Raw genomic sequence first — 8,925 nt, 5'->3', positions numbered from 1 at the left:
ACTGCTTAAAAGTATTTCCACAGGGTAAAACAGGAGTGAAGTAGAGAAGTAGAGAAGATGGGCAGACTGAGAATCAAACATTTTCTCTGCCTAATTAACTGCACTTCTTTGTAAGGTTAACATACGTTCATTGAAAATTAGAGTCCATATAATTTAAGTTACTATTAAAACAAATATCTGTAACAAACAAACAGAAGTATGCTTTATTAAAATAAATAGTGGAGCTTATGGGATCAGTCCATAGCATTTAAAAGCAGTCCTAGCCCATGTTTCCCATGGGTGTAATTACATGACTCAGTCACTGGCCAGCAACTAAGCCAAAGCATGATTATTAGAAATGAGCACGCTAGCATCTCTTCTGCCCAGCTTTGAAGTTGATGAATTAGTACAGAACTGAGTGTGGTCCCTGGGTTGCAGCCTGGAGCAGTAAGGGGCATCCCTAAGGAGACAGGTACTGTGGTTCCCACTCTACGTAAGCTCAGCAACTAAAGAAAACCTTTTGGAATGTAGTTTACAGATTGTTCCCTTGTATGCACATCTCTTCACCTATTCTGTTATCCTGTCTTTGTTTCTTAGCCCAACATATTCTAATTCTAGCCCTAGTGCTACACACAAGGCAGCATGCTACGTTTGCATGACTTTTAAGAAGAGGAATCTTTATTAACCACTTGTAGACATCTTTATCACAGCCCCAGAAGCAGTCCATGCTGTGTTCTGTGGGTAGAGTAGTCATTTTAATTTTGTTTTTAGAACCTTGGATGAAGACATTTACAATTATATTAAGACATCTGAATTCCATATCTAGAGTAAATAAAAATAATCTTTCGAGACCAGCAAATGCAATAGCATTATATTTCAGACAGGTTTTTTTTTAATAATACCTTCATTATGGAATTATCATATATGCATATACTTAAGCAGAAGTTCATGCTGATTCTACCTGTAATGATACTTTAGGGTTTGTTATGATCGTAATGTGCACTGAATTCTGGCATTTATATGTTGCTCTGACTAGACTTGCCAACTCAATTAAACTTGGTGAGTAAATTGTGTCTGTCCTTCTTTGTATATATAAGCAGAGTCTTTACCATCACCCCACCTGTAGGTAAAATTATGTATGAAGAGGAAATCTTGCTAGTATAGATGGTATTGAAGCCAAGTTATACCAATTAGAATATTCTGGTTTTCACTTCACTATTATTGAAGTTGATAGCCAAGAAGATATGCACAGAGAAACAAAATTTAAAAGCCTATTATGTAATACCATTTCTGGGCAGGGAGAAAATCAACCTATGATTTTTTTTCATCTCGTCTGCAGGGATATCAAGAGACTGGAAAAATAACCTGAGTTTTATCTTCATTCATCTTTTTGAGGATGTGTCTGGGCATTAGAAGACCAGCAATTGCAGACTAGTGTGGGCGTTGCTAATACGGAAGCTAAGGTTATTTGAAAAGAAGTTTTTACAAGTTGTTGGCCTTGGGAATGGATAATAGAAGTCTCAAAGTTGGAGATCATGTGATAAATCACATAAGGTAGAAACTTGCCCACTAATTAATCACCATCCTGTGAACCTGAGTGGAGTGAGTCACAGCCAGCCATCCAGGTACAAGTGATATGTTTGATTGCCATTTTGAATCTACAGGCTATAAAAAGTAAGTGGATGAGAAACTCAGAAGTTTAGAACCTGCTCTGGGTTTAAGAAATTACCACTCAACAGAGATTCAGTTATAGATTAACTTCCTAATAAATGCCCTCTAGATCATAAACAATCTGGCAGAATTCTAGGGGTTATTATTTGTCTTGGTTAGCAAGTGATTAAACACATCTCTTGATAAGCATCATCAAATCCTTCACCAGTTCCCAATGGGTCTTAATCATAAAAAAGACTTCTAGTGATGTTACCTGCCAAAAATAAAATAAAATTCAGGATTGGCATTTTTGGATCATTTTTGGTAATTTTACTCTCCTGAATTATAAGAAACCTCAAATCCAATACCAAAAGGTTTTCTCCAATATTCTCTAACTTGGGAGTTTGGGTGTGTTCATTAAGCCAAAAAGAAGATATGTTGAGAAAGAATTCTGATGTTCAATTGATCTGAAATGAATACATGTTACTAATTCCTGAGAGTTAGGCTAGGATAAAATTAATGTTCATCTACTGCTATGAAGTAAATGGTACACTGAAATGTCCTTCATGAGCTCTGCAGGAGTCTACTCTACCCCATAGTACGGAATGCTCCCTAAATGTGCAACTGCCTTGTGGAAATTTCTAAATCTTCATAATCACCAATGGAACTAGAAATGGAACCAACTACATACTGAAGAGGAAGCATGCCTTTCTGTAAACTGTCACCCTAGGAGGGCCCTACTCAACCCTGCTGATGGTTGCTAAGCACTGATACTACATTCAAGAGGATGCTGTAAAATTACTTCATCCTCATTCTAAATCTATTTGTCTGAAGACAGGGAGAATATCACCCAGTATTTACATACACAGTACTTGAGTTCCAGCTGTGGTCCTACCTCTGGCAAACTTTTTAAACACAGGCAGGAAAAGAACCACCTAAACTTTGTTGTTAGCAATAGACTCTGTGACCTTGGCAAATGGCTTAGTCACCAAGTGTGCATTTACCCATCTTTAAGATGGCCTTCTATTTGCTTGCTTTCTTGTGAGGATGTTATGAGCGTTAAGGAGATAATATTGGTAATTTGCTCTGAGTCTCTAAGAAGAAAAGCACACTTCAAATAGCCCCACCACTATATTGTTTTGCAATCATGCTGTATCTTCTTCTCCTTCAATTATCTCCTCCACTATTGTGTTTACTTCAAGAGAGGTGTGTCTAACTGGTCAAAGCAGTACTTACTCACACTGCCTTTCCATATTGGTGTTAATTACATTATTTTGCATCAATTCTCAAGTTGGTTTCTTTGGAAATAGTTTCATGACTCTAAGAGCATGATCATCAAAAAGTCTTGTATACTCTTAAGTGTGTATGTGTGCGTGTTGTGTAAGATTACACACAACAGTTTCTAGTATTTTTAAATGATTATATACAATAAAAATAATAATTAATGCTATAAAAGTAAAGAGCACCTTTCATCTGATCATCTCAAAGTGCTTTAGAAAGACTAATTAAACTTCACAACACCTCTTTACCATACCTATCATTATTTCCATTTTGCAGGTAAGAAACTGAGGTTCAACAAGGTAATGGGAGTAGCACAAGCAGCTACGGTGAGTGAGTCAGTGCTAGGAAAGGCCCTTAGTGGCTAAGGCCTAGTCAAAAGTGGTACCCTGGGTAAAGAGAGCTCTCCAGTCCCAGTAATGCTCGGTGCAGGCATCAATCAGGAACTCTCAGTAGTCAAGTTGATGCTGCAGTGCTTAGATGACAAAGTATCTCTCTTTTCTTAGCTCCTTGATCTTCTTGATCTCAGAAGGTTTTCTGGCCTTTCCAATTCAGCGGTTCAGCTTGAGTGGATTAGTAGATCCTGGTGTATACAAGATAGCCACTTCAAATCTGTTAATGTTACACTAACTCTAGCCTAGCAAAAATACAGGATGAGAACAGATGTGATCAGTTAGCCCTAACGTGGTGCGGATGAGTGACCTGTGACCCGCAGTTCTCATATATGGCTTTGCCTCGTGGGATGCTATAACAGAAAGTTTTGAACGCACAAATAGATTTTTACCACTAGAAAAAGAAGCCTGCTAGGTTGGTGCAATTTGTTATGAATAAATGGACGAATTAGAAATCGACTCACCACCACTGGTGATCGGAAGCGTGTGAAACTTCAAGAGCTGGCACTGAGTACAACCCACAGACTCAGGTGGGCTACATCCCTTTCTTAGCAGATGGACAAGCCCCAAGGCCTATGTGACATTGTGCTAATTTGGGAAATCTCAAAGCTTCTACCTAAAATGACTTTCCCATTCGGTTGTAACACTTTTATTCTTACAAATGAGTTTCTAAAACTTTATTTTGTTTTATTTTTGCCCAATCTCTGGAACCATTTTATAAAAATGCTTATGGGAAACAAACTATCTCAACCTAGTTGGGGGAACTGGTGATTGTACTCAGTGTCATAAGCAAGGACTCCCAGTGCTTGGACTTAGGTGTGGGAGGCAAAGCAGCTCCAGCAGTTAGCCAGTTACAGTTCAGAGTGAGACTGAACCCTAAATTTGTTTCTTACTAGCTTTAAGACATTGAATAAATCATGTAATCTTTGAGCCCATTTTTTATCAACCACCAGCTGGAAAGTGTATCTCACTATCCTCTGCTTGTCATGCAGGTCAATGAAGATGTTGTAGGAATATCCCAAACATGACACCTGTCATGTGGCAGGCATTGAGCTATTAGGGTTAGCATTAATATCTGAGTTATTTCCTGGATTCCCTTCCGAAAATATCAGAATAAAAATGGAAAATAGGGATATTAAAAAAGTGTAAAGAGACAGACTGTATCTAGTTTTATTATTATTATTATTATTTTTTTTAAGATGCTTGTCTGAGGTCTTTGCTCTTTGTGATCAGAGAAATTAGTTGACCAGATGGCTTTGGGGGATGGAGGAAGGAGTGAATGGCAAATTAATTAGAGGAAAATGCAGGATACAGTGACTGGCTTAGGAAACTCTCATTCCCTGCCTCCAGAAAAAAAAAATGTATTTGCTGCTTTTATGTATTATAATGGAAACTTGTTTTCAGTAGGCCTGGCCAGCTTCTCTTTTGAAGGTCCTCAGGGAGTGGTATTTGACTATGGTCCCCAGAGAGTGGCATTTGACTAATGCCATAAAGCATTTAATGCATGTTCAAAGACGTTTTAAAAAACGTTTGTGAAAATTATAAGACTAAAGTTAAGGTTAATGTAAAATAAAAGAAACTATTCCAGATGGAGCTGAGAAAAATCCAAATAGCCTTTTGCTTAAAAACCAGGGTGGTGTGCTGATTCATAAAAGGCAGATTAGCATCTGGATGTAAAACACGGTTGGGAAAGGAGACAATGGATGCCTTTTGTTTTTAAGGAGAAAAAAGTTTTTGAGTCAGGAAATCATTTTCCCCTTTCCTAACCTTGCAGGAAGATCCAAGAAATCTGTATTAAACCCATGAGACAGAAATTTCCCATTAACTCTTATAAGCCAGAATTTCAGGATATGCATTAGAATAGAATGATGATAGTGGCAGTAGGTGGAGGGCTCAGAACACTCATGCACTGATGTGATGCACACAATCTGTAGTGTGCATCTTGCCTGGTGAACTAACATGTTGGCACATGCTGAGTACCTGCTGCAGTTTAGTATCTGGTTTTAGATTGGTCACTGAAGACTCTTCAATTCTTCCAGTTTCTCTTTCTAACTCAACCTAACCTCTGAGTTGATTCCAAAATGCTCAAAAATGAAAACATACTAAATGTGACTATGATGCTACTGTCACTAAAAGCCGCCATCATCTCCTGCATCCATCCATGAACACTCCTTCGCCTAAGGGAAGTGGTGAGAGAGAAATCAATGGGGGCATACCCGATGTTCGTCTAGAAGAAGACGACTGAGCTTGGCATTGAGACTTATAGTCCAAGCTGGTTGGGAAGGGAGAGGGCCCAAAATATGGTGAGGTGCACATGAAGTTGGAGGACGAAGGAGAGATCCTGTGGACAGGACACACTCTGACATCCATAAAATTAGATAGAGGGGTTTGTCTCCATGATTCTGATTCTCTTGGCTCTCAGTGTGGCTTTGTTACAGTTCTCAGTGTTGGTTCATTATGCCTTTAACTGGAACCTCCACAGGCTCATTCTTCGAACACAGCTTTTCAGCTGGTGACACCCAGTGGGGCACAGCTGGTGAAGATGGGTTAGGTTTTAACCTAAGCCCTCTGCCTCCTGGTACTCCATGATATGAGTCATTTCTGCTGAACTCTCCTGCCTCCCTGAACGATGCCAAGCCTTCTCTACCACGACAGACTCAAACTCTCTAGAAACAAGAGCCAAGGTGTATGAACCTTTCCCCTTCAGTTGATTTTTACTTTCATAAAAATGCAAAATGAATTGATACAGAGCCCTACTTTATTTTTTCCAAAGTCCTCTGATTCAAAGAAACATTTTAGATTATACCACACCTCTATAGTGAAGTGACCCTTGAGAACTATTGGCTAGATATCGTTACCTGACCCAATAAAACCCAGTCCTCAAGAATTAGTTCACTGTAGTCTGAGGTCTGCAGCCAGAGAAGTTCTGGAATCCCATAAATAACAATCCCCAAGAGAGCCCTATGGGAAGAAACGTTCATTCACAGGGGGGCAGAAACAAAGGTAGTGACTGGCTTAGCATTACTTTTGTACCCAAGGTTCTGTCTGTACTTTTTGACTTCTCCCTTCAAAATCAGACTGAACTTTATTTGTGAAAGTGACTAGAGCCAGATATGATGGCACATACCTTTTTTAATTCCAGCCCTTGGGAGGCAGAAGCAGGGGAAACCTCTGTGGGTTCCAGGTCAGCCTGGTCTACAGAGTGAGTTTCAGGACAGCTAGAGCTACATGGTAAGACCCTGGGTTGAAAATACATCCCCCAAATGTAGTAAGTGGAGTATTGGAGTATTTTTTATTAGTTTAGAGTGGCTGGAAAGCATTTTCAGGCAGGAACCAGGAAAATGGTTTCCATTGTCCACACAAGGATCGGGCAGGAAGCCTGTGGAGCTTTTCAGTGAGTAGCTGACTGAATTCAGCGGACAGAACAAAAGCCAGTTGGAAGCAGAGTGATGATAACTAGTTCCCACAGTCTCTGGACTTCCCTGTGAAGCAAGTCTAATTACCTCTTATTGACAGATGAGGAAACTGAGGATTCAGAAACATGATGTAACTTGCCCAAGTTCTCACGGTGAGCAAGGGACATGAAATGAAATGGGCTGGAAATGAGAAGACATGTCTACCATATGCTGCAGATTCTGCCAGTAACATGCCATTCACAGTGTGCAAGCTCTTAAAGTCCATGAGCTCTGTGTCCAGCTTTTATATAATAGTATCATACACTTCACTGCCCTGTGTGCTTGATATTTCAGTACAACTGTAGCTCCCATGTGATTCTGTAACACCCCTGCTATAAAATGTCACTCAAAAGTATCACAAGTACCTTCTGAGTGTAGGATGAAAAAAATTCCTAGTCAGTCTTATTGGTTTTACGCCCAGAGAGCTTCCAAAGAGCATCTTCCACGAAACCGTCACAGTAGCCATTAGCTCAGCATCAAACTGACTTTCCTTGCAGTACTTAAGATTTCAGCATGAACTGCTTGAACTCAGCAAGGCTTTTGCTTCGTCACGCCAAGGATGGCACTCGTCCTAGGAAACCTGAAATGCAAACTGTTATTAATTTGCCTACTGTCCCAGTTTTGTAACTAAGGTAGCTTTTCTGTCCATCTGTGAATGACACTAAATTTTCAAGAACAAATGCTGCATTAGAACTCATGAGGTGTGTTGCACAACATGTCCCAGTGTCCCCATTCTGGAGATGGCACAGACTTGCTATCTGTTTATCACTCACCAAGGCCCAAATGTTGTCAGTGATGGAACACCTAAGACATTCTGTTCTTAGTCAGGGGCCTCTGGCCATTCACATACCTGTGTGATGCATCAGGCAATTCTTTCTTTAACCTCCGATTCTCTCTACCAGCTTGACGGGATCCTGAAAGCTTCAAAGTTCAATTTAATTCCAGATCGATTAAAAATAAGAACACATTGTGTCTCACCATGTGAATCAACTTAGGTAATTACAGAAATGACAAAGAAGTCATTGGAGTTCTCAGCAAATTTTTCAGCGGTATATTGTCTACTTTCAAAGCAAACACAGTTGGCTGGTAACTCACAGGTACACAAATCTAAAGCCACGACAGCTTTATTTCTTGCCAATCATTTTTGTACATAACATTTCTGCTACTGTGGGCCCTGTTCATGTTTTACATGTCTCCTCAGGGTGGAGTAGTGTGGAAATAAGGGATAATTAAGAGCTTTGAAGTGCATCAGAATAGACATATCTGTAATTGGAGTGGAGATAGATTGGCCTCATGCAGAATGAATCGATATGCAGGCATGCATAGATATGCCACTTGATAGTAAATGTCTTACACATCATAAATCAGTTTTCTCTATATCTAATGTTAACGTCAGATTTTCTACATATTAGCAGTTCTCCCCTCTCCTCTCTATATTGCTATATACATATAAAGTCTACATATGTATAAATGACTATATATCCATATAGACAGAGTGAAATATATATAATTTAAATAATACATATATGAAATAGGTACATTATGTGTGTATGTAGATAAATATGCACACACAGAGATTCACATATATGCATAAATTGTAGTGATAAGAAAATACATATTTACATAAAAATAAATACCAAACATTATTATGTATATAGATATATTTTCTATATGTGTTAGATACATATGTGTGGCATATGTTACAAATCATAAATATCATATATGCATGGAATGTACAGTTTCTATACAGAGGTGTAGATATATACAACCATGTACACATGTGCAGGACTCTATGCATCTGTCTTCAGGGTTCTCTCTCACGTTCGGTAAAAGACGCCAGCAGACAGTTCCTCTTTTGTACAGCCTCCTCCATCCTCCCAGGCACTTCTGCTCATTTCCTGCTTCATGCTTCACAGCTCTCTGTATAGACAGGTGGCTCTATAGCTTGTAACACAGTAATTACCTGTTTACTGCTCTGTGTCCTCACCTGACCTATGTCCTTAAAGTCAGGGCCTTTCCCTGGCATGGTATAGGAGGTGCTCATTTCATATTAATATACTCCTTCATGAAACAATTTGCATTTTATAGTGACATTGTTTCAGCATCAGTCTGCATTCATTTAGAGGACTGTTACACAGTACAGTGGCCAATATTATGTAAATGTGCAGTCA

Source organism: Mus pahari, chromosome 11, assembly GCF_900095145.1.
Source record: "Mus pahari chromosome 11, PAHARI_EIJ_v1.1, whole genome shotgun sequence".
NCBI classification, from domain to species: Eukaryota; Metazoa; Chordata; class Mammalia; order Rodentia; family Muridae; genus Mus; species Mus pahari.
The sequence above is the reverse complement of the archived record's forward strand: the minus strand, read 5'-3'. Positions refer to the sequence as shown.